Source organism: Microcebus murinus, chromosome 21 (genome assembly GCF_040939455.1).
Source record: "Microcebus murinus isolate Inina chromosome 21, M.murinus_Inina_mat1.0, whole genome shotgun sequence".
Taxonomy (NCBI): domain Eukaryota; kingdom Metazoa; phylum Chordata; class Mammalia; order Primates; family Cheirogaleidae; genus Microcebus; species Microcebus murinus.
This window is the reverse complement of record NC_134124.1, coordinates 24459092-24482274: the sequence shown is the minus strand read 5'-3', so window position 1 is coordinate 24482274 and position 23183 is coordinate 24459092. Positions and strand designations below refer to the sequence as shown.

The following is a 23183-nucleotide window of genomic DNA, read 5'->3' as shown; positions in this document are numbered from 1 at the left end:
TTACTGCCCTTCCGTGTCACTCTATCAAATTACCCTGTTTTGTTTTCTCTATAGCATTTACCAGCATCTGAAATTATTTTCTGTTTACTTGTCATCTCCCCCGCCACACGCACGACGGAATACAAGCTCCACAAGGGTAGGCCTGTGTTCGTCTTATGCTGATACGTATGGGATGACAGATGAATGAATAATAAGTCAGCCTTTCCTCTCCTCTTCTGTAAAATGGGAGACATATTTTGTAGGAATGTTAGGATTAGGCGAGAGAACTAAGAACAGTGTGGGTCACGTGGTAGGTAGGAGGGAAGCATTGCATCTTTCCGCTTGAGGTTGCATCGTGGAGACCGACAGCCCCTTCATATGGTGCGTGCCTGGGGCGAGGCTTGGGTTTGGTGACCACCTTCCCAGGAGTCCACAGATGTGATGGGTAATCCTTGTGAGTGAGGCATTGTTATCCCATTGGACCCTTGGACCCATGATGGAATTGAAGTCAGGAAAGGCAGCAGTTTGCCAAAAGTCAAGTATCTGCTGGGACCTAGGAGTGAGACCCCCATCGGCGGGACCTTCTAACCGGCCTGGTGAGTGGGGGGAGTGGAACCCTTCTCCTACCCAAATCACTCTGGAGAGATCTCTCCCAGGCCGCCTTTATCCTGTGCTCAGCCCTTAAATTCTTCCTTTGATCATCCTTCCTGGCCCTGTTGCTTCTGCCGAAGCCGGGGTAGAAACCCCCCTCCTCCTGACCTTTCTCCTGGGGTTGGGGGTGCCGGCCAGTGCAGGGGAGCCGGGTTTCTCACCTGCTGCCTGTGTGCCCCTTGGCCCCGAACGAGGTCGGAGCAGATCATCGCCAGGCCAGTGTCCACGGTGAGGAGGCTATTGGTGATGTTTTTCTGGTAACCACGTCTATGCCACCGTGAGCACGCAGATTAAAACCCAGAGCCACTGTTTTCCCCCTCAAAAGATGCATCCACCTAAGTTTAAAATTAGTAAGGTCTGGCCGGGCGCGGTGGCTCACGCCTGGAATCCTAGCACTCTGGGAGGCCGAGGCCGGAGAATCGCTCGAGGTCAGGAGTTCGAAACCAGCCTGAGCAAAGCGAGACCCCATCTCTACCATAAACAGAAAGAAATTAATTGGCCAACTGATATATATAGAAAAATTAGCCGGGCATGGTGGCGCATGCCTGTAGTCCCAGCTACTCGGGAGGCTGAGGCAAGCAGGATTGCTTGAGCCCAGGAGATTGAGGTTGCTGTGAGCTAGGCTGACGCCACGGCACTCACCTTAGCCTGGGCAACAAAGTGAGACTCTGTCTCAAAAAAAAATTAAAATAAAATAAAATAAGTAAGGTCTTGAAACCCTTTTGGCAAGTTTTGGTGGAATTAGGGCCTGGGGACACACACAGCTCGAAGACCACTGTCCTTGTCCTTCAAGCCTCTCTCCCCTGTGCCATGTGTCCTGGCCCCAACCTCATTCTTTTTTTTTTTTTTTTTTTTTTTTTGAGACAGAGTCTCGCTTTGTTATCCAGGCTAGAGTGAGTGCCATGGCATCAGCCTAGCTCACAGCAACCTCAAACTCCTGGGCTCGAGCGATCCTTCTGCCTCAGCCTCCCGAGTAGCTGGGACTACAGGCATGCGCCACCATGCCCGGCTAATTTTTTATATATATATCAGTTGGCCAATTAATTTCTTTCTATTTATAGTAGAGACGGGGTCTCGCTCTTGCTCAGGCTGGTTTTGAACTCCTGACCTTGAGCAATCCGCCCGCCTCGGCCTCCCAAGAGCTAGGATTACAGGCGTGAGCCACCGCGCCCGGCCCCCCAACCTCATTCTTAATTCTCTCAGTCTTTGTCACCCTGTATAGTGACTTGTCCTACCCCCTGACAGTGAGCTCCTTGCAGGCATGCGGTGTGCCTTGTCCCTCATTCCCAGACCACTGTCTGGTGCACAGAGGGACCTTGGGGTGCCCACTGCCTCACCTGCTGCAGGCACAGGCATTGTGAGCGCACACAAGTGTGAGGCCAGGCCCAGGTGCACTCTTCCGGGAAGCGGTGAATGGTCGTGCGGGAACGCTTCCCAGGAATCCACACTGGGCCTTTGGCATCTGTCAGGAGATGCCACTTGGCCTGGCCAGGTTGTGGTGCCAGGCACAGGACCCGGTGGAGGATATCTCCCCAGCTTCCTGAACACTTGCATGGGCCTCCTCTCAGATCATACCAGGCAGGAAGTTAAAAAAGGAATTATCCACGAGGGCACATTTACTGGCCTGGACCAAAGTGCAGCTTAAGGATCTTAGGAAAATAACTACAGGTTGAGCCCAGATAATAGAAATCTAGATAATCCCTCTGAGACTTCTATCAGGAAGTTCTGTGTTTCTTCCTGAATTTTATGAGCTGCAAAATAGAACTTGCTCTTATCTCCTTTTGATTTATGTCCATTTTACACATAATCTTCACTCTCCAATCAGGAGGAAGTAGTTATGTTAGTTAAGCAAAGAAAATGTTTAAGGACCTGTGCCACTATGATTTAAGGCTCCTTGGGTGTGTGGAAGACTTTCTGAATATAGGGATTCTTAGAGTACTTGGGGTAAAAAAAATATCCCTCTTTCCCAAAGCAATGTTCACAAGCCCTGTGTGACATGACCTCACAGATCTATCTTCCTTGGCACTGGGAGGCCCACAGGCCAGGGGGTGCCCCCTCCTCCATGGGGTGTTCATCTTCTCCCAGGATTGGAGTCACTGATACCTTCGGGGTCTTCTCAGCCTGCCCGAGATTTGGGATCTGCAGAGCAACCAGCCATCTAATGGGTTTTTCCTACTTCTGAAGCTTTTTTTTTTTTTTTTTTTTTTTTTGAGACAGAGTCTCACTCTTTGCCTTGGGTAGAGTGCCATGGTGTCAGTCTAGCTCACAGCAACCTCAGACTCTTGGGCTCAAGCAGTCCTTCTGCCTCAGTCTCCCGAGTAGCTGGGACTATAGGCATGTGCCACCATGCGCCGCCATGCCCGGCTACTTTTTTCTATATATTTTTAGTTGTCCAATTAATTTCTTTTTATTTATAGTAGAGATGGGGTCTCGCTCTTGCTCAGGCTGGTTTCAAACTCCTGACCTTGAACCATCCTCTCGCCTTGGCCTCCCAGAGTGCTAGGATTACAGGTGTGAGCCACCATTCCAGGTCTACTTCTGAAGCTTACTTCATTAGGTCCTTAGAGGACTTTGGCTGTGTGAGATCAGGTTTCTTGAACCAGTGGACTGATGCACATTTTTACTGATTTGTGACTGAATTTATACAAAGATCTTCCAAAACACTGCCATCAGAAATTCTGGTTAGTGATGATAACGTTAGTGGCGACTGTTACTGAGGACTTACTGGATTTTCAGGTAGTGCACTGGCATGCTCCATAGGTTATCTCATTTACTCCTCACTTTGGCCCTGGGGCTGGGATTAAACCCATTTTACAGATGAGAAGCTGCGAGGCTCAGAGAGTTAAGTGTCTTGAGATGAACAGCTGATGATATCAAAGCTGGAATGTAAGTTCATTTGGAAAGACATCCATTTTAACAAAGAATGGAAGTGCAAGGCATGGAGAAATCGAGCCTCTGTCATCCACAACATGGGTTCTTGTGTTTTAGTTTGGTTTACGATGGTCTCCAAGGGATGTGCTCTCCTTAAACCACCCTGAAAAGCTAGCTGCTCTGGGCTCAGGGCCTTGCTCTGGGCTAGTCGCTGGGCTGGGGTGTCCTTTATTTGGTCCCTGTGGGTGGCCATGCCCAGACCTCTCCTGTGTGTGCTGTTTCTTACCTTGAAGTGATCTGGGCCTCTGCCAGGCCTGCCCCTCTCTCTTGCCAAGGAAAAGAACACCTAAAAGCTTCCCTCTTTCACCTGGATTCTGACAGCTGGATGGTCATAGACCTTACTCCTTCCAGTAAATTCTTCAGATTTCTCCACTTCAAGGCTGAATATCTTACAGTAACAGAAAGTGGCGACCAAGGTCTCTGCTCAAGAAAGGGCTCAACGATTTGGCTAGATCATCCTCCAGCTGGTGTTTCCACTTCCCTCCCGCCCTTTTGGTTTCCTGCATCCCTGGGGGCAGTTCACCCCAAATCACAAGAGGTACCCAGACCTACCAATAAGAAAGTATTCCGCACACGCGCAGTGGGACGCGTCTGTCCAGCTTAGTGCCAGCAACATCTAATTCAGGCCTTTCAAACCCAAATGCTGGTTTAAAAAGCTCATACCCACTCTAATGACAGGGCTGCCTTGTGGCCGTGGTCTTCAAGTGAGACCCCAAGCATTCTGCCCGCATGGCCCCTTCCTGGAGGTGAGGATACGGAGGTGTGTTGTACAAGGAGGAGTTTCCTACGGTCCAAATTGTAGAGGTGATTCAGGCTGTCCTAGAATATCGAGCTTCAGCTATACTCTGTAGGAAGCCAGTGACAAAACTTGGATCAGAATGTGGCATTGTGACTTGAGTCTTTTAGGTCTTAGAGTACCAAAATGCTCAGTGTGTGCACAACCTCCAGTCAAGACTTGGTCTCAGTGCACCTTATCTGTGGAAGAAACAAATGATCTTTGCAGGCTCCCTTTCATCTGTAAAACCAGGACACCGATCTCTGCCCCACCTGCCTCCCAGGTGTCCAGGGAGAGAGTGGGTGTGGGGGCACTCCCTCCACCCTCCAGATGGTGGGATGGGCAAGGGACTTGGCTGGGCTCCCTGGCTGGCTGAGGGCGCCTGTGCTGTATAAGTGAGGGGAGGACATTTAAGGCTTGGAGCTGGCCCCGTGCCCTTGCTCTTGTCTTGTTCTTTGTCTTCCTAAATCACACAGCCCCTTGGGTAAAGGGAGTGCAGCCAACAATTCTCTAATGTGTCTGAGCACCTGGCAGAAAGAGGTGACATGGCAAGCCTGCTCGCTCTCTCTCTTTCTTTCTTTCTTCTTTCTTTCTTTCTTTCTTTCTTTCTTTCTTTCTTTCTTTCTTTCTTTCTTTCTTTCTTTCTTTCTTTCTTTCTTTCTTTCTTTCCTGCTCATACACATAAACACATACACAAAGTGTTTATTTAGGAAAATGCAGAAATAAATACATTTAAAAGGAAGAAAGTAAAATTCCCCTCAGTCCCACCACTTGGAAATAATCTCTGTTGAGATTTTGGTGTGTGTCTTTCTGTTCTTTTGTATGTATGTCATCACAACCCATGTTTATTTTGGATTCTTTTTTTTACTAGAAATGGGAACTATCTTGTTGTAAAACACTTTATACATATACATCTTTCTATATCATTCCATATACATCTATATCATTCCATATGTACATGTATATCATATACATCTATATCATTCCATATACATCTACATCCCATATACATCTTTCTATATCATTCTTCACCCAGTTCCTGATTATTGGACACTAGCAAAAAATTTAGAAGCATTCAATTGTGTTTGTTTAGAATGGATAACATACGAACATGGTACCAAAAAATCGAGCTATGTAAAAAGGGTAGTTGGTGAAAAGGCTTCCTGCCACCCTGTCCCCTGATTTCTCTCCCCAAGAGGTGTCACTGATCTCAATATCTTATGACTCCTTCAAGAGGTTAGTCTATACATAAACAAGCATAAATTATGTGTGTTTTGATACAAGTGGCAGTATAATTTATATATTTTCCTATACCATTTCATTATTTTCATGTTCAGACTTAAATAATCTAGATAATTTTTATGAAACTATGGAACAAGCTCCATGAACAAAAGGGATTTTTTTTTGTCTTTTCTGCTCAATGTAACAATAATGGTATACAGTGGATACCCAATAATATTTGTATTGAATTAATGAATAGAACATTTTCTTTTGTTCATTTTCTATTCAGATGTGTGCATTTTATTTTACAAAAATACCATCAAGTGTATCACAGTTTTGTAACTTTTTCTTAACTGCATATGCTAAATAACTTTCTGTCATTAACTATTCTTCTGCACTCTCGTGCATACTGTTTTATTTTATAGATACACCATGATTTGACTAACTCATCTCCTATTGTATATTAAAGGAGCTGCTTATTCTTTTTTTTTTTTTAACTGAAGACAGGGGCTCTCTTTGTCACCCAGATTGGAGTGAAATGGTACTGGGTCATAGCATTGCTCACTGCAGCCTTGAACTCCTGGGCTCAAGCAGTCCTTCTGCCTCAGTTTCTCAAGTAGTGGAGACGATAGGCATATGTCACCACTCCCAGCTAATTTTTCTTTTTTTTAAATCTTTTTTGTGGGGATGGGGTCTCCCTAGGTTGCCCATGGTGGTCTTGAACTCCTGGCCTCAAGTAATCCTCATACCTCAGCCTCCTGAAGTGCCTGGCCTTACTTATTCATTTTTTAAAAATTGAAGTATAATTTATATACAGTACAATATACAGATCTTAAGTGAACATGTAGTTTACAGTGTATAGTGAATTTTGACAAATGTATACACTTACATAACCACCACCGTAATCAATATATAGGACTTACCATCAACCTAGAAAGTTCTCTGGTCAGTCACCCCCATCCTGCTCCAGCCCCAGGCAATGGCTGATTTGCTTTTTTGTCATTGTATACTAGATTTGTCTTTTCTAGAGTGTCTTATAAATGGAGTCCCATGTACATACTCTTTCCGCCTGCCTTTTTTAACTTAATGTCTTGCTTTTGAGGTTTGGCCCTGTTGTTGTGTCTGTCAGAAGTTTCTTTTTGCTGCTGAGCGGTTTTCCATTGTAGATATATAACACAATTTACTTACCCATTCCCTCATCGGATGCATTTTGGGTTTTTTCCAGTGCACTGTTTGATCTTGCATAGCACTGTGTCAGTGATCCTTGTCTTTATGAGTATGCTCACGGGAATAAATTCCTCAAATGCAAGTGTTGATAACAGGGTATGATTTTAAGAAGCTTGCATATCACCAGTCAATAAAATCCTAAAAGGTTGAATCAGCTAACACTTCCATCACTGGTGTGGAAGAATGCCTGCTTCCCAACAACTTTGCTAACCCTGGCTATTATTCTTTAAAAAAAAAAAAAATTAGTGCCATTTGGATAGGTTAAAAATGGTGTCTCTTGGCCAGGTGTGGTGGCTCACACCTGTAATCCTAGCACTCTGGGAGGCCGAGGCGGGCGGATTGCCCAAGGTCAGGAGTTCAAAACCACCCTGAGCAACAGCGAGACCCCGTCTCTACTATAAAGAGAAAGAAATTAATTGGCGAACTAATATATATAGAAAAAATTAGCTGAGCACCGTGGCGCATGCCTGTAGTCTCAGCTACTTGGGAGGCTGAGGCAGGAGGATTGCTTGAGCCCAGGAGTTTAAGGTTGCTGTGAGCTAGGCTGATGCCATGGCACTTACTCTAGCCTGGGCAACAAAGTGAGACTCTGTCTCAAAAAAAAAAAAAAAAAAAAAAGGTGTCTCATTGGCTGTATTGAAAAGGATCAGGAACCCAGGGTGGGAAAATTGCGGGAGGGTGGAAAGGAGAGGGGAAAGGAACTCTGAATCCTTTCCCGGGTTGGTGGAGCCCCATCTGCCTCAGGGAACCAGCCTGAGACCCGTGTCAGGGGCTGGGTGAGGCCTCTTGGAGCGACCCTGCAGGACACCCCTGCCCGCTGTCAGCCCGGCATTGTGGTGTGTGCTGCCCCAGCCCCCACGGGGCAGTCACTTGGTAACTGGATCCTTCTGAGGCAGAATTTGAATTGTCCTGAGACACTGAGTCCCTTATCCTTGGAGCAGATGGTGCCAGAGCCTGGGAATTCGCATGCTAGGGACAGCCATGCTGTACTGCCAGCGACTTAGCCCAGAAGTGGTCATCACTCCAAAGGGGTTAGTTGGGCATTTGACCAGGGTCTCCTTTTTTTTTTTTTTAATTTAAATTTTTAAAATATTCTTAAAAGATATTATCAATTTTTAACTTTTTTTTTCTTTTCCCACACATAAGGTCTGCATCTTTATAGACAGGGTCCCTTTTTAAGTGGGAGAGTTGGGGCCTTAAAATTTTGCAGTCTGACCTTGACAAGACACACAGAGCAGCAGAGGAACTGCAGCGCGGCCTTGCAGGCGGCATGGTGTAACTCGGACTTCCCCTCACGCACAGCCCGCAGCCTGGGCAGTCGCCCTGCTAGGTGAGAAGTGGGGGAGGTTAGTGGAACAAAGCTCTTGCCTCTGAGTTAAAAATCTCCCTTTGGTCTTTCCTTTTGGGTTAACTTTCGGTTTTGAAATCTTTTCAAACTTAGAGAAGAGTTGCAAGCACAGTACGTAATTTCGTAATTTCGTGAACATGTTAACACATTTGCTTTGCATTTTCATTCTCTTTTTCTCAATGTATGCATTTCTTTTCCTGAACCAAGTTGCAGAAGTAATATGCCATTGTCCATTAATACTTTTTTTTTTTTTTTTTTGAGACAGAGTCTCACTCTGTTGCCCAGGCTAGAGTGAGTACCATGGGGTCAGCCTAGCTCACAGCAACCTCCAACTCCTGGGCTCAAGCAATCCTCCTGCCTCAGCCTCCTGAGTAACTGGGACTACAGGCATGCACCACCATGCCCGGCTTATTTTTTCTATATATATTAGTTGGCCAATTAATTTCTTTCTATTTATAGTAGAGATGGGGTCTCGCTCTTGCTCAGGCTGGTTTCGAACTCCTGAGCTCAAGCAATCCGCCCGCTTGGGCCTCCCAGAGTGCTAGATTTACAGGTGTGAGCCACTGCGCCCAGCCTGTCCATTAATACTTGAGAGTTTATTTCTCATGGTTACTTTAAAAATGGGCCATGAATCTATTATGGGGGAACCTTGGGCAGACCGCTAGGGACATCTTCCCGGGTGTCAGGGACCTCTGGAAGCGTGTTTCCGGAGGAAGAGATTCAGCATTCTGGTTAGACAGGAGGAAGTCAGCCAGCAGCAGGTAGTGTGGGCTTTGCTGGCTGGAGTCTGGAAAAGGCAGGTTCCGTCTTGTCTCTTTGGGCCATCTCCTTGGCTTGTTGACACACAGCGCCTGTGAGGTGGCCTCTGTATCCAGCGGTTTGTCATTTAGTGAGCCCTGTGGAAGCCGAAACCTAAACCTTGCCCTGGGGAGCCTTAGCATAGCTGAAGATACAGTCATTTAAACCTTCTTACAGCCTGATGGTAATGGCCAAAATAGCCAGTTAATGTTAAAAATGATAGTGCACATTTAACGAGCACCTGCTGTGTGCTGAGAGCTTGAGTTCCTGCGATTAGCTAAGCCCTCAGGCAGCCCCTCTAGTAGGAGGCCCTATCAATATTCCCATTTTACAGATGGGGCATGCTAAGGTTAGAGAGTTAAATAACTTACCCAAGATCACACAGCTGGTGGGCAACCTGGCTCCAAAGCTCATATTTGTAACCACTGTACCAAAGATGAAATCCAGTTGCCTGGGGAAGTCTTAAAAAGCATCAAAGAGGAGGTGCTGTTTTTTATTTTTTTTTGAGACAGAGTCTCGCTTTGTTGCCTAGGCTAGAGTGAGTGCCGTGGCGTCAGCCTAGCTCACAGCAACCTCAAACTCCTGGGCTTAAGCAATCCTTCTGCCTCAGCCTCCCGAGGAGCTGGGACTACAGGCATGTGCCACCATGCCTGGCTAATTTCTCTGTATATATTATTTGGCCAATTAATTTCTTTCTATTTATAGTAGAGACGGGGTCTCACTCTTGCTCAGGCTGGTTTCGAACTCCTGACCTCGAGCAATCCGCCCGCCTCAGCCTCCCAGAGAGCTAGGATTACAGGCGTGAGCCACCGCGCCCGGCCTAGGAGGTGCTGTTTGATAGGGTTCTAAAGGGTGAGTAGAAGCTTGCCAGGCAGAGAAAGGTGTGGAGAGAGTTCATGCGCCAGGGTCCAGGGCAGCATGTGATGGTCACGTGTCAATAGCCTGTTGGGGCGGCCTGGTAAGTTTCGGGGAGGACCAGGAGAGACCAGGGGCATTTGGCTTTGGGGATGTGGGTCTTCCTAGATATCTGCATCTGTTCTTGGGAGAAGGTGGGGGGCTATGAGAAGGATGGGGGGGGGTGGAGAGGGGGGTTCAGGCTCCCTGGAAATGGATGTGGCCTCAGAGACCAGTTATTGCAGCGATCCCAAGCGATGGCCTCTGAACCAGGGCAGGAAGTGGGGAGACTTGGGAGGTTTCAGACAATAACCCCAAAAGGACCAGTTAACAAAACGAATGAAAGATTTCAAGTTTCTTACTGCTTGGAACAAAGTAACTTTCCTCGGCTGAGCATGGTTGGCCTTTTTCATAGTGAACATTGTTCTTGGGGAGCCCCTTCTGGAAATGGTCAGTTTCTATCTAATCTGGAAGGGCTCCCGCTGCCCACGAAATGAAGGGAGTCGATGTTTATTGGGCAGAGACTGTTAAATGCCTGTACACATTGTCTTATTTGATTATTAATGTTGCTTCAAAGAGAAAAAGGACGAGCTAAATGTACCGACAGAGGCACTAGCAGGTCTTGAATATCAGTGCAGGTTCGCCTCGCACTTAACACGTTGTTTTTAGGAGCCAGCCGTGTGGCACTGTGCTAGCCACCATGTAAGTGGTGAACAGAACAAAAATCTCTACCTTCCCGGAGCTTAGTGTTGGGCAGCAGGCTGGGACGAAGCACTTGGGAATCCTAGGTAGGTGCCAGCTCCATGCTTAGGGACTCTGATTCAATAAGGCAGGAGATGGGGGTGTTAGATCCTAGGGCGGCTGTGACAGAGCATCCCAAGCTACAACAGAAATGCACCCTCTCACAGCTCTGAAATCGAGGTGTCTGCAGGCCGTGCTCCTTCTAGGGGCCCCAGGGGAGGACCCTTTCTTACCTCTTCCAGTGTCTTCCTTGGCTTGTAGCAACATTGCTCCATCTTTATAATGCTTTTCTCCTTATCTGTCTTCACCTTGTCTTCCCTCTGTGTGTCTCTCTGTGTGTCTCTCTGTGTGTCTGTTTTCTCTTCTTTTTTTTTTTTTTTTGAGACAGAGTCTCACTCTATTGCCCAGGCTAGAGTGCAGTAGCGTCAGCCTAGCTCACAGCAACCTCAAACTCTTGGGTTTTAGTGATCCTCCTGCCTCAGCCTCCCGAGTAGCTGGGACTACAGGCATGCGCCACCATGCCCAGCTAATGTTTTCTATATATTTTCAGTTGTCCAATTAATTTCTTTCTATTTTTAGTAGAGACGGGGTCTTGCTCTTGCTCAGGCTGGTCTCGAACTCCTGAACTCAAACGATCCACCTGCCTCGGCCTCCCAGAGTGCTAGGATTACAGGCGTGAGCCACCACACCCAGCCTGTTTTCTCTTCTTACAAGGACACCAGTTGCCGTTGGATTAGGGTTCATCTTAATCCAGTATGACCTCATTTTCACTTGATTCTATCTGTAAAGACCCTATTTTCAAATAAGGTTACATTCTGAGGTTTTGGGTAGACATCAGTTTTGGAGAGGGACACTCTTCCACCAAGTATGGGGGGGAACCTCCATTTTTAAATAGGTCCCCAAGAGATTCCAATGCATGTGGTCAACTGACGGTCACTAGCAAACCCTGAACTGCAGATGGGTAGGGGATAGAGTCCCCGATGAAGGGTAGTGGTGGTGGTTGGTCACTCTACTGACCCATTTTGGGCTTCATGTCAGGGTCAAGGTGCCCAGGAGAATCCAGAAGAAGGAATCTGGAAATTGGGAACAGGAACTGGTAGTGTGGAGTGAAGAGCTTTGGTGCCACTGTGTAAGAATGGCGAGGTGCCTCATGGCTGTAATCCTAGCACTCTGGGAGGCCGAGGCGGGTGGATTGCTCGAGGTCAGGAGTTCAAAACCAGCCTGAGCAAGAGCGAGACCCTCATCTCTACTATAAATAGAAATTAATTGGCCAACTAAACATATATATATGGCTGGGCATGGTGGTGCATGCTTGTAGTCCCAGCTACTTGGGAGGCTGAGGCAGGAGGATCGCTTGAGCCCAGGAGTTTGAGGTTGCTGTGAGCTAAGCTGATGCTGTGGCACTCTGGCCCGGGCAACAAAAGTGAGACTCTGTCTCAAAAAAAAAAAAAAAAATAAAAAAATAAGAATGGAAGAGGAGAGATCCCAGGATTGGACCCTGGATTATGGAGACATGGGAGAATGGGGGGCACTGCCATGCCCCGGTCCTGAGGGTGTGAGGGCTGTGGTCACACAAGAAGCTGGCCGAAGTGAAAACTTGGGCAGGGACATTTTATAAAGACCTTGTGAATGTTGCCTGTGGGGATGCTTGGAGGGCCCGGAGTCATGGGTTGGATGGGGACCAGTGTGGTCACAGTGGTCACTGTGGGGGCCCTGGCAGCTGTGGTCATGGCAGTACGGAGCTGCCTGGCAAGGCGGTGGCTCTGGCTCCCGGGGAGGAGGAGGTGTGCTTGGAGCTGGCCCGCCTGTTATTGGCCGGGGGGTACCTGGGCCACCGAAAAATGTAGGGTTGGGGGTGAACTGTCACTCTGCTGGGAGGAAGCTACAGGCTGGACTTGAGCAGGCGGGGGTGTTACCGGCACTGCTGGCTTCATGTGCCACAGGGCACCCTCTGCAGAATGTTGAAATAGTGTTCCCGCAGAGCTGTCCCCGCTTTACTGAAAACGCCTCCCTGGGCCTTATGAAGCAATGGGGCAGAGAGGGGAGGGGGGCGAGCCTGCGCTCTGCTGGCCCCCAACTCGGGCTGTGTACTTCCCCCGTCCCCTTTCTTTTTCCCTTTAAATTTGCAAGTCTCCACTTCCTGTTGGTCACCTTGGTTACACATGGTGTTTCTTCACTTCTCTGCTGCTCTTTGTTCTCAGCGTTTCCCCAGCCACCAGCCCTGGGCTTGGTGACTGTGGCTGGCAGCGGTAGGGAGCTCAGAGGAGGTGAGCCAGGGTGGCTTCTCTTGGGGGCTGGTGTTCAAGAGCAGCTCAGCCCTGCTCCTCTCCTTGAAGTAGTGTCACACTCCAAATGGTGGCACACCCCAGGCCCTGGCCGGCTCCTCCACGTACAAGACCAGGATTTGCCGCTGACCTGCAGTGTGGCCTTGGCAGTTGCACTTCTGTGCCTCGGTTTCCTGGGTTCTAGTGCCAGTGCTGGGCCCACCTGCAGAGGGTGGTGTCGGAGTGGACCGAATGCACATAGTCCCTGCGTTGGGTCACAGCTATAACCCTTTGCACTTGGATGTCAAGTGTGACTCGACACGGTTAGCATCGGTAGCAGCTCACACCATGAAAAATTACAGAGATTAAAGTTACTCTTTGAATGTATCAATAATGTGAAATATTTAAAAATCTAAATAAATAAGTTTGTATGCAAAGAAACTCCAGTTTTTGTAAAATCTGGGGTATTTAAAAAATTAAATCTCGAGTAGAATAAAGGAATCGAGAAAAAAGCAAGCACGAGTGCAAAGGGTTTAAGGGGGGAGACAGTCTCATGAGAGAGAAGTGGGCGTGTGCACACACAGAGAAACAGACTGGAAGGGCGTATACCGACATCTGTACAAACCCCTGGAATTCTCCTGCTGGTGAGACTGCTGGGGTTTTTAATTCTCTTTGTGCTCCTCTCTATTTTCTAAAATTTCTATAGTGATCAGGTATTTTATAATCGGTGAAATAAAACATTATTTTGGAAGGAAAATACAAACAAACTTGAACTATTGCATTGGGGGCCCTGGAACTTAGTGTTAAGATCACGGGAATCGGAAGACCCAGGTTCCCATTTGCTGTGTATTAACTGGGTAACTTCAAGCAAGTTACTTGGCCTCTCTGAGCCGTCCTTGTCTGTAATACTGGGATGTTGGTCATCTCTACCTTGTGGGCCTGTTGGAGAATTAGAAGACAAAATGCATGGAACACGGTGTCTGACAGATGCCGTAAACATATATAAGCTTTCAAGTCATATATTCTTAATTTATATCTATGTAGCTATATATCCCGTAAGGCTATATAAGACTGTTCATCATAATAAGCAATTCCAGATACTCATGTAGACCTGGGGGGAGGGATGAGAACCTCAGGGAGCTAAATTTCAGTGGAAGGAAAATGCTCCATCCTTCCTTGCCTTAGGGTGGCATGTGCCTCAGTCTACCAAGTAGCAACAGGGGGTTTGCAAGAAGGAAGCAAGTCAATATTGTGTGTGTGTGTGTATGTGTGTGCGTGTCTGTGTCTGTGTATGTGTGTGTTTTTTTTAAAGAGACAGGATCTCGCTACACTGCCCAGGCTGGAGTGCAGGGGATCCCACAAAAGATCAGCACTCATGTTGGATGTTTTGATCTGCTGCGTTTCCAGCCTGGGCCAATTCCTTAGTCAGTGTGGTGGTTCCCTGCTCTGAACTTTGTGGACACCCAATGGATGTAGCACACTGCAGCCCAGAACTCCTGGGCTCAAGCCATCCTCTTGCCTCCATAGATGCATACCACCACACTCAGCCTTGGAGGATTGGGAGCTGCCAAAATTAAATAAATAAATGAATGAATAAATGAATGAATGAATGAATGAATAAATAAATAAATAAATGAATGAATGAAGGGCCAGGGGTAGGGGGAATTTAATTTGGACTTTGAAAAGTGTTTGTAGCTCTGCCCAGGTGAGCGCTTAAGGGGGCAGGGGCAGCCGCGGACCGGACATGCGTGTAGAATATCTGCAGACCTGTCCACACTGCGCCACTGCCTCTGTGCAGCTCTGCGTGTAGCTCGGCCTTCCGAGGCGGAAGGATTGCTTGAGCTCAGGAGTTCGAGACCAGCCTGAGCAAGAGCGAGACCCTGTCTCTACTAAAAATAGAAAAATTATCTGGGTGGTGGTGCGCACCGGTAGTCCCAGCTACTTTGGAGGCTGAGGCAGGAGGATCCCTTGAGCTCAGGAGTTGGAGGTTGCAGTGAGCTATGATGACACCATTGCATCCTACCCCAGGGTGACAGAGCAAGACTCTGTGTTGTGATTCACTGGTTGTTGGGCAACAGCAGAGTGGTTTCCAAAGGAGCCACCACCACCCCTGCCCCAGAATGGCTCCTTTGCGCTCAGAAACGCTGGTGCACATGTCACACTGGGGCTTCTACTTGGGAGACAGGTACCCCATCAGTTACCCCAGGGAAGGATGTGGGGAGGAGATGAGGGGGCCCCAAGGGGGAAGGAGGGCACAGAGGGCTGGAGGTGGAGGGAGGACTCCCCCAAAACATTGCATTCATTAATGCATACAGCAGTTCACTCATTCAGCAGATGCTCATCGGCCCTTACTGTGTGCCGGGTACCAAGGGGACAGCCAAGAACAGGAGAGGAACGTGTCTCCCTCACCGGGTCCCCTTCTTTGGGGAGGACAGTTAACAAGTAAACACAGGAGGCTGCAGGGTGGGAGGGAGGTGTGGAAGGCATCTTCGAGGAATGGCTTGGACTTGAAGGGAGAGAAACAGCCCAAAAGCCCCAGTTAGGGTTTGTCGCAGTCATGTTCCCCCGCTACAGTGAAATGCAACGCCGGCCGGCACTGAGACATTGCTTCCCGTGACTCCTCAGGAAGCCATTGCAGATGGTGATCCCGTTTTATGAAAATTTGCCCAACCAAACCTCTGATGGATCCATGTAAAACTTAACGGTACTCTCTGCATCCCTCTGAATGAGGAATTATAAATATTTGTTATTTTTTTACTTTTTAAAATTCATCAGTGAACATAAAATTTATAATTAATAAAAAGAAAAGAGCCGGGCGTGGTGGCTCATGCCTGTAATCCTAGCACTCTGGGAGGCGGGCGGATTTCTCGAGGTCAGGAGTTCGAAACCAGCCTGAACAAGAGCAAGACCCCCGTCTCTACTATAAATAGAAAGAAATTAATTGGTCAACTAATATATATAGAAAAAAAAAGATTAGCTACTTGGGAGGCTGAGGCAGAAGGATTGCTTGAGCCCAGGAGTTTGAGGTTGCTGTGAGCTAGGCTGACACCAAGGCACGCACTCTAGTCTGGGCAACAAAGTGAGACTCTGTTTCAAAAAAAAAAAAAGAAAAGAAAGGAAAAGAAAAAGGGAAACTACTTTTGGGGAAGCCCTTGGCGGGGCTTTGCATGGTAGGAGGATGAAGTGAGATACTTTCTGGGGTTGTTTTTACAGGACTGATTTTGTTAAAGAGACAGTGTAGGTTTGCCAGGATTTCCGTGGGAATATGTTTTGAGCTGGGGCTTAATATGTTTGGTATCTAGTCCTTCTCTCTCTCTCTCTCTTTTTTTTTCCAAACTGGAAACATAGTAACTGAAATAATAAAGTGATTATACATCAAATATTTTTTTAAAAATTCAGACAGTGTTGAGCAGCATTAAAGTGAAAATCACACAAGAGCTCATTGCTGCCAAGATAACCACTGTTAACATTTTTGTGTGTGCATTTTCTAGTTTTTTCTAGGCCATAGTTATGTTGAAAACTAAAATCAACTACTGTGATAACAAAAGCAGGGTTTATTGTAAGGTAGATTTTTTTTTTTCCCTTTGACCTCCATCGGGGCCATCTGTCCCATGTCTCCACCTGTTCAGCTCCGGCCCCACCTGTGATGGGCGCCCCTGTCTGGCTCAGGTGATAAAAGGGCGACAGCTGGGCAGGGAGAGTTGTCTGGAAGCCTCTGCCCCGCCCCCCTCCCCTGTTCTTCTCTGCCCTCCCCCAGCCTTTCTGCCGGCCACACTGATGCTGCCTGTGGCCCTGCCAGGCCTGCCAAGAGGAAGGTCACCCTGCCTGGCCCGCTTGCTGAGTGCCTGCCAAGCGCCTGCCTAATCTGGGGAGAGCTTCGCAAGCCGCCCAGGCAGGCTGCTCTTTTGTTTCTGGAATCCAGACCACTGAGCAGAGGGGCTGGCTTCCTGCCCCAGGAGGCCGCGGCCTTCAAGCAGACTAAGGTCAGGAGTACTTGGGGGGGGGGAATGCAGACCCTCAGAGCAGAGGCGCTGACGTGAATGCCGTCCCCGCCCCTGATTGGTTAGTGACATAATCAGCTGGACTCTCAAACTAAACAGAGCTGGCATGCTGCCGCCGTCCCCCGTTGTCGTTTATGTGCCACAGTGTCGCCCTTCTCTGGGTGACAGGAAGAAGCCGAGGCCCAGAGCTCTTAATGCTGTTTGGTTCGGGGGCTCTGCGGAGGGGCATGCTGATAGACAGGTGTCCTTTCCAGCGAGGGAGCCTCAGCCGTCAACAAGCCCTAAGGTGAGGCCAGGAGCGGTGGCTCATCCCTGTAATCCTGGCACTCTGGGAGGCCAAGGCGGGAGGATTGCTTGAGCTCAGGAGTTCGAGACCAGCCTGAGCAAGAGCAAGACTCCCATCTCTACTAAAAATAGGAACAAATTAATTGGCCAACTAAAAATATATAGAAAAAGCTAGCTGGGCATGGTGGTGCATGCCTGTAATCCCAGCTACTCGGGAGGCTGAGGCAGAAGGATCCCTTGAGCCCAGGAGTTTGAGGTTGCTGTGAGCTAGGCCGACGCCGTGGCACTCCAGCCTGGGCAACAGAGTGAGACTCTGTCTCAAAAAAGAAAAAGAGAAACTCAACTTATATGAGGTTCGATTCCCCAGCTTGAGGGAAGGGGAAGGGCCCACTGCTTGCTGAGCTGCAGTTACTCTCCATTTCTGGCAGTGTCATCCCCATTGCTCAGATGAGGACACTGAGGATCCATTCACATGCCCAAGGTTACTGGAACTGAGATTCCAAGCCAGAACCGCCCGACCTCACAATCTGTGTCGAGCTGCTCGGTGGTATGCGGGGGCCGGGGGTGTTTGCTACAGGGAGGGACATCTTTTGTGCTCATTCTTTTTTACTCAACAGATTTTTTTTTTTTTTTTGAGACAGAGTCTCACTTTGTTGCCCAGGCTAGAGTGAGTGCCATGGCGTCAGCCTAGCTCACAGCAACCTCAAACTCCTGGGCTCAAGCAATCCTCCTGCCTCAGCCTCCCAAGTAGCTGGGACTACAGGCATGCGCCACCATGCCCGGCTAATTTTTTCTATGTATATTAGTTGGCCAATTAATTTCTTTCTATTTATAGTAGAGACGGGGTCTCGCTCTGGCTCAGGCTGGTTTCGAACTCCTGACCTCGAGCAATCCCCCCGCCTCGGCCTCCCAGAGTGCTAGGATTACAGGCGTGAGCCACCGCGCCCAGCCTCAACAGATATTTTTTGAACACTTCTTTCCGTGCCAGCCACCATGCTGGCACAGAAACCAGGCCCTGGGCACTTGACGTGGGTGAAACACCCTGGCCCCTGCTTTCTGGAGTCTGTACTTTAACAGGAAGAGACACATAAATAAGTAGATTTTGGGTCACGAAGAACAGACCTTAGAGCAGGGGTCCTCTAAACAGGGGGCCAGTTCACTGTCCCTCAGACCACTGGAGGGCCAGACTATAGTTTTAAAAAAAACTATGAACAAATTCCTATGCACACTGCACATATCTTATTTTGAAGGAAAAAACCAAGGTGTTTTGAAGGGCCAAAACACCTGCGTGTGGCCTGCGGGCATAGTTTGAGGACGCCTGCCTTAGAGGATAAGGGGAACCTGACTTGGAATGATGGGGAAGTCAGAGACGGCCTCTCTTAGCATGTGACATTTAAACCAATATTTATAGGATAAGTAGAAATAGGATTGAAAAGCATCCCAGGGAGCTGGTGTTCTGGCTTTCAAAGTCCTGCTCTTCTGAGATGGCCTCTTCCAGAAAGCTTTACTTGCTAACTCCTCCTGACACATATTGCTGCCCATTCCAAAGGTCTACCGCTCTCTCTTTTATGCATCAATGGCTCCGTTGGAGAATTTGCTCTAGGCAAAGGACTCTTCCCCAGAAAAGTGTGCAGGAAGGACATAATGTGTTGCTTTGAGCTCTCTTCTCTCCCTTGGCTCGAGGGAATATCTAAAAGGCATTGAGCAGGGCACAGTTGAGCGGGGCGGGAAGTCAGGACGTTGCCTCTCTGACTTGCGTTTGGGTGATTGGCGGCGCTGATGAGGGCAGCGTGGCTTGGCCCAAAGTCACTAGGCTAACTAAGGCTGATTTCCGGCACCTGCAGCCTACCAGACACGGAGGATCTGTGATTGTGGTATTTCTTGTCATGACCCTGAGCTTAGAGCCTTGTACTTAGAGGAAACACCCAAGGGGCCTGCAAGCTCTTGGAGGGTGTTGGAAGACAGGAGTGCTGTTGGCTCTGTTGGGCCACACCCTGGCTGCTGCCACCGGCCATCCGGCCTTAGCCTGGGAAGACACTGGCCAAGAGACCTTCATGCAGCACTGCTTGGACCAGGCTGATGGCGTGCTCTACATCCTTCCATGGCTCCCCATTGCCCTCAGGGCAGGGCAGTTACTTTAGCAAGGCACGCAAGCTGGGACCCTGCCCGCTTTTCCAGCCTGCCTTATCTAGGCGCACCCCGCCTGTCTGGCTGTTCCAGCCGTTCCAGATTCCCCAGATGGGACACAGATATGGCTTTGCAGGTGCCGTTTCTCCTGTTGAGCATTCTTCCCTTCCTGCATCTTCAACGGGTAAACTCCTAGATGTCCTTTCAAAACTTGCCTGGAGGCCGCACGTGGTGGCTCACGCCTGTAATCCTAACACTCTGTGAGGCCAAGGTGGGTGGATTGCTCAAGGTCAGGAGTTCGAGACCAGCCTGGGCAAGAGCAAGACCCCGTCTCTACTAAAAATAGAAAGAAATTAGCTGGACAACTAAAAATATATGTAGAAAAAATTAGCTGGGCATGGTGGTGCATGCCTGTAGTTCTAGCTATTCGGGAGGCTGAGGCAGGAGGATTGGTGGAGCCCAGGAGTTTGAGGTTGTTGTGAGCTAGGCTGACGCCACAGCACTCTAGCCCGGGCAACAGAGTGAGACTCTTTCTCAAAAAAGCAAAAAACTTGCCTCGATCTCTCCTTTTCAAAGTCCCCGCAGACCTGCTACCCTATGGAGGTGGTCATTGGTCACGCCTTCCCACTGAAGGCCCCGGGCCTTCTGTATCCACCACTGCAATTCTTCCCTCCTTTTTTTTTTTTTTTTTTTGACAGAGTCTCACTCTGTTGCCCAGGCTAGAGTTCCATGGCATCAGCCTGGCTTACAGCAACCTCAAACTCTTGGGCTCGAGCAATCCTCCTGCCTCAGCCTCCCAAGTAGCTGGGACTACAGGCATGTGCCACCATGCCTGGCTAATTTTTTTCTATATATTTTTAGTTGGCCAATTAATTTCTTTCTATTTTTAGTAGAGACAGGGTCTCGCTCTTGCTTAGGCTGGTCTTGAACTCCTGATCTTGAGCGATCTGCCGTTCTCGGCCTCCCAGAGTGCTAGGATTACAGGCGTGAGTCTTCCCTCCTTTTCTTTCCTGTCCCTCCTTTCCTTCCATCAACAGTTACTGGGCACCTGACCCTGTTCCAGTCACGGTGGGGAGCTGAGGACAGTGTGGTGAGCAAAAGCAGTCCCAGACCTGCCCTTGGGGGGTTTGAGCTCCCACATGGCCACATAGATTCATCATGATGTCAGGTCTTTTCCTTGAAGAAATTAAGCTAGAGATAAAAGATGTCCAGCACTTACAAAAAAAGGTTGGAAAAAAGGATACATTGAAAGTCTAGTTCAGATCTGTTGCTGGTTAAATAAAGCCCTGGAGTTAGGGGACTTTTCCAAACTCAGTTTGTTCATATATAAACATAAAGGAGAAGAAATAATTTGTTCAGGCTTTGAGCACCTTCCACTAGCAAAGCTCTAGGGTGGAAAAGATAGCTGAGTCCTGGCCTCTGGGCTCTCTGGGAGACAGGCCAGACGAGAAGGAATCAGTGTGAAATCCTAACTCAGGCTTCACTTCTCCCTGCAGAGAGGGTGGGGCCCTCCTGGCATCTGTAGCTTTCTCTTGTGTTCATCGCAGCGTGGAGTCCTGGAGCTGCCTTGTTATTTGATTGCCATCTTACCGGACTCGCAGGCTCCGTGAGCGTGGATGATGTGTCTATCTTATTTTTTTTATAGTAGCTTTATTGAGCTATAATGATTCACATACCATAAAATTTCACCTTTTTAAAGTGTATAGTTCGCTTGTTCTTAGTATATTCACAGTTGTACAACTGTCACCATTATCTAATCTCAGACCAGCTTTATAATGCCGAAAAGAAACCCCACACCTGCCAGCAGTTACTCCCCTTTAACTCCGGCCCTGGCCACTGCTAACCTACTTTCTGCTTGTATGGATTTGCCTGTTCTGGACATTTCATATCAATGGAATCATACATGTGGCCTTTCATGACTGGCTTTTTTTTTTTTTTTTTGAGACAGAGTCTCGCTTTGTTGCCCAGGCTAGAGTGAGTGCCGTGGCATCAGCCTAGCTCACAGCAACCTCAAACTCCTGGGCTCAGGCAATCCTTCTGCCTCAGCCTCCCGAGTAGCTGGGACTACAGGCATGCGCCACCGTGCCCTGCTAATTTTTTTTCTATATATTAGTTGGCCAATTAATTTCTTTCTGTTTATAGTAGAGACGGGGTCTCGCTCTTGTTCAGGCTGGTTTCGAACTCCTGACCTCGAGCAATCCGCCCGCCTCGGCCTCCCAGAGTGCTAGGATTACAGGCATGAGCCACCGCGCCTGGCCAATGACAGGCTTTTTTCACTTAGCATAATATTTTCAAGGTTCATACATGTTTCAAGGTACATACATGTACTATGTGTAATATTATTCCCTTGGTGGGTAACACTACATTTTGTTTATCCATTCATCAGTTGGTGGACATTTGGGTTGTTTCTATTGTGGGGCTCTTATGAATAATGCTACTACGAATATTCATGTCCAGTTTCTGTGCAGCCATATGTTTTCCTTTCTCTTAGGCATATAGGAAGGATTAGAATTGCAGGGTCGTCTAACTCCGTGTTTAGATCTTGACTAGCCCCCATACTGTTTCCCACAGTCTGCACTACTTTACTTTCCCACCAGCAGTAAATGAAGGTTCTAGTTTGCCCACATCTTCACCAACACTTACTTTCAGTTTTGTGTTGATTTTTAAAATAACAACCATACTAATAATGGGTGTGAGGTGGGATCTTACTGAGGCTTTGCTTTGTGTTCCTCTAATGATTAGTATCATCGAACGTCTCTTCCTGTGCTTTGTGGCCATTTTCATACCCTCTTTGAGGAAATATCTATTCAATTCACTGCCCACTTTTAAATCGGGTTGTTTGTCTTTTTATTGTTGATTTGTAAGAGTTTTTTATACAATCTGGATACGGTGTCTTATTGACATAGATTTTCAGATATTTTCTCCCATTCTGTGGGTTGTCTTTTCACTTTCTAGATGGTGTCTTTTGAAGCATGAAAGTTTTTAATTTTGAAATCCAACTTGTGTATTTTTTTTTTCCTTTGGTTGCTTCTGCTTTGGGTGTCATATCTAAGAAACCATTGCCTAATCTAAGATCAGGAAGATTTGCTTCTGTTTTCTTTCTAAGAGTTTTATAGTTTTACGTTTTGCATCTAGGTCTGTGTTTATCTTATTCCAGATTCTATCTCCAGTGCCTTAGAATACTGCCTAATGCATAGAAGGTACTTGATATCTACAGAGTATAATGAATGAATTAACTTCTCTTGAGTGAATGAATGAACAAACAGATACCTCCTTCTAGTCCTAGATCTGTTGCTGTTTAAGCAACATGCATGATGTTTAGGCATCATGCGGAAGAGAGACACTAATTTGTTTCAATCTTGTTCCCATCATGAACCTGCCATTAGTGACTTGTCACATTCCTTTTCTGCCATTTTCTTTCCTATTTTCCTTCAGTTTTGCTTCTCTCTAGTTTCCCTATTTAACAAAATGCTGCTTAAACATTTCCTAAATAAATAGTATCTAATCTACTTTGGTTAAATGGTAAATATGGTAGGTACTGTATATAAGAACATTTTCTCTGCCATAAAAATCTTTTGTTGGTTTGTTATTTCTTTTGCTGGTTTTTCTTGAGGTAGACAAATAAATTTAGGTGACGTGGCAGTGTAGACATTACAAACTGAAATTCTTCCCCTGAGCTGTGGACCCTGAGAGGTCACTGTGTACTGGGCGTTTCGCATACATTTTTCTTTTAATTCTCAGCTATTGAGGAGGAAACAAAGGTGATGGCAGGTGACCAGGGTCACACAACTTGGCTGAGTAGTGGAACAAGTATTTGAATGTGGGCCACTGACCTGAAGGCCTTCATTCTTTTACCGCCTGGTGTATCTCAAATAGCAGACCTTTCCCTGGGAATGACCACTTCCTCTGTCATCCGGTACGTCCCTGATAGTTTATGAGGC

At 47.6% G+C, this 23183-nt stretch overlaps 1 protein-coding gene across 4 annotated transcripts in view; it reads left to right on the top strand.

Moving 5' to 3' along the window:
- Window positions 1–23183, top strand: part of CCNJL (cyclin J like) — a 51112-nt gene that overhangs the window by 4590 nt on the left and 23339 nt on the right. Inside the window, exon 1 of one of the 4 annotated variants that reach the window (XM_075996254.1) lies at window positions 7563–8114. The exons of the other annotated variants lie outside the window; for them this stretch is intronic. The gene's annotated coding sequence lies outside the window, so the exon portion shown is untranslated. Of the gene's footprint in view, window positions 1–7562; window positions 8115–23183 lie in introns of those variants that run through there. 4 annotated transcript variants of the gene reach the window in all.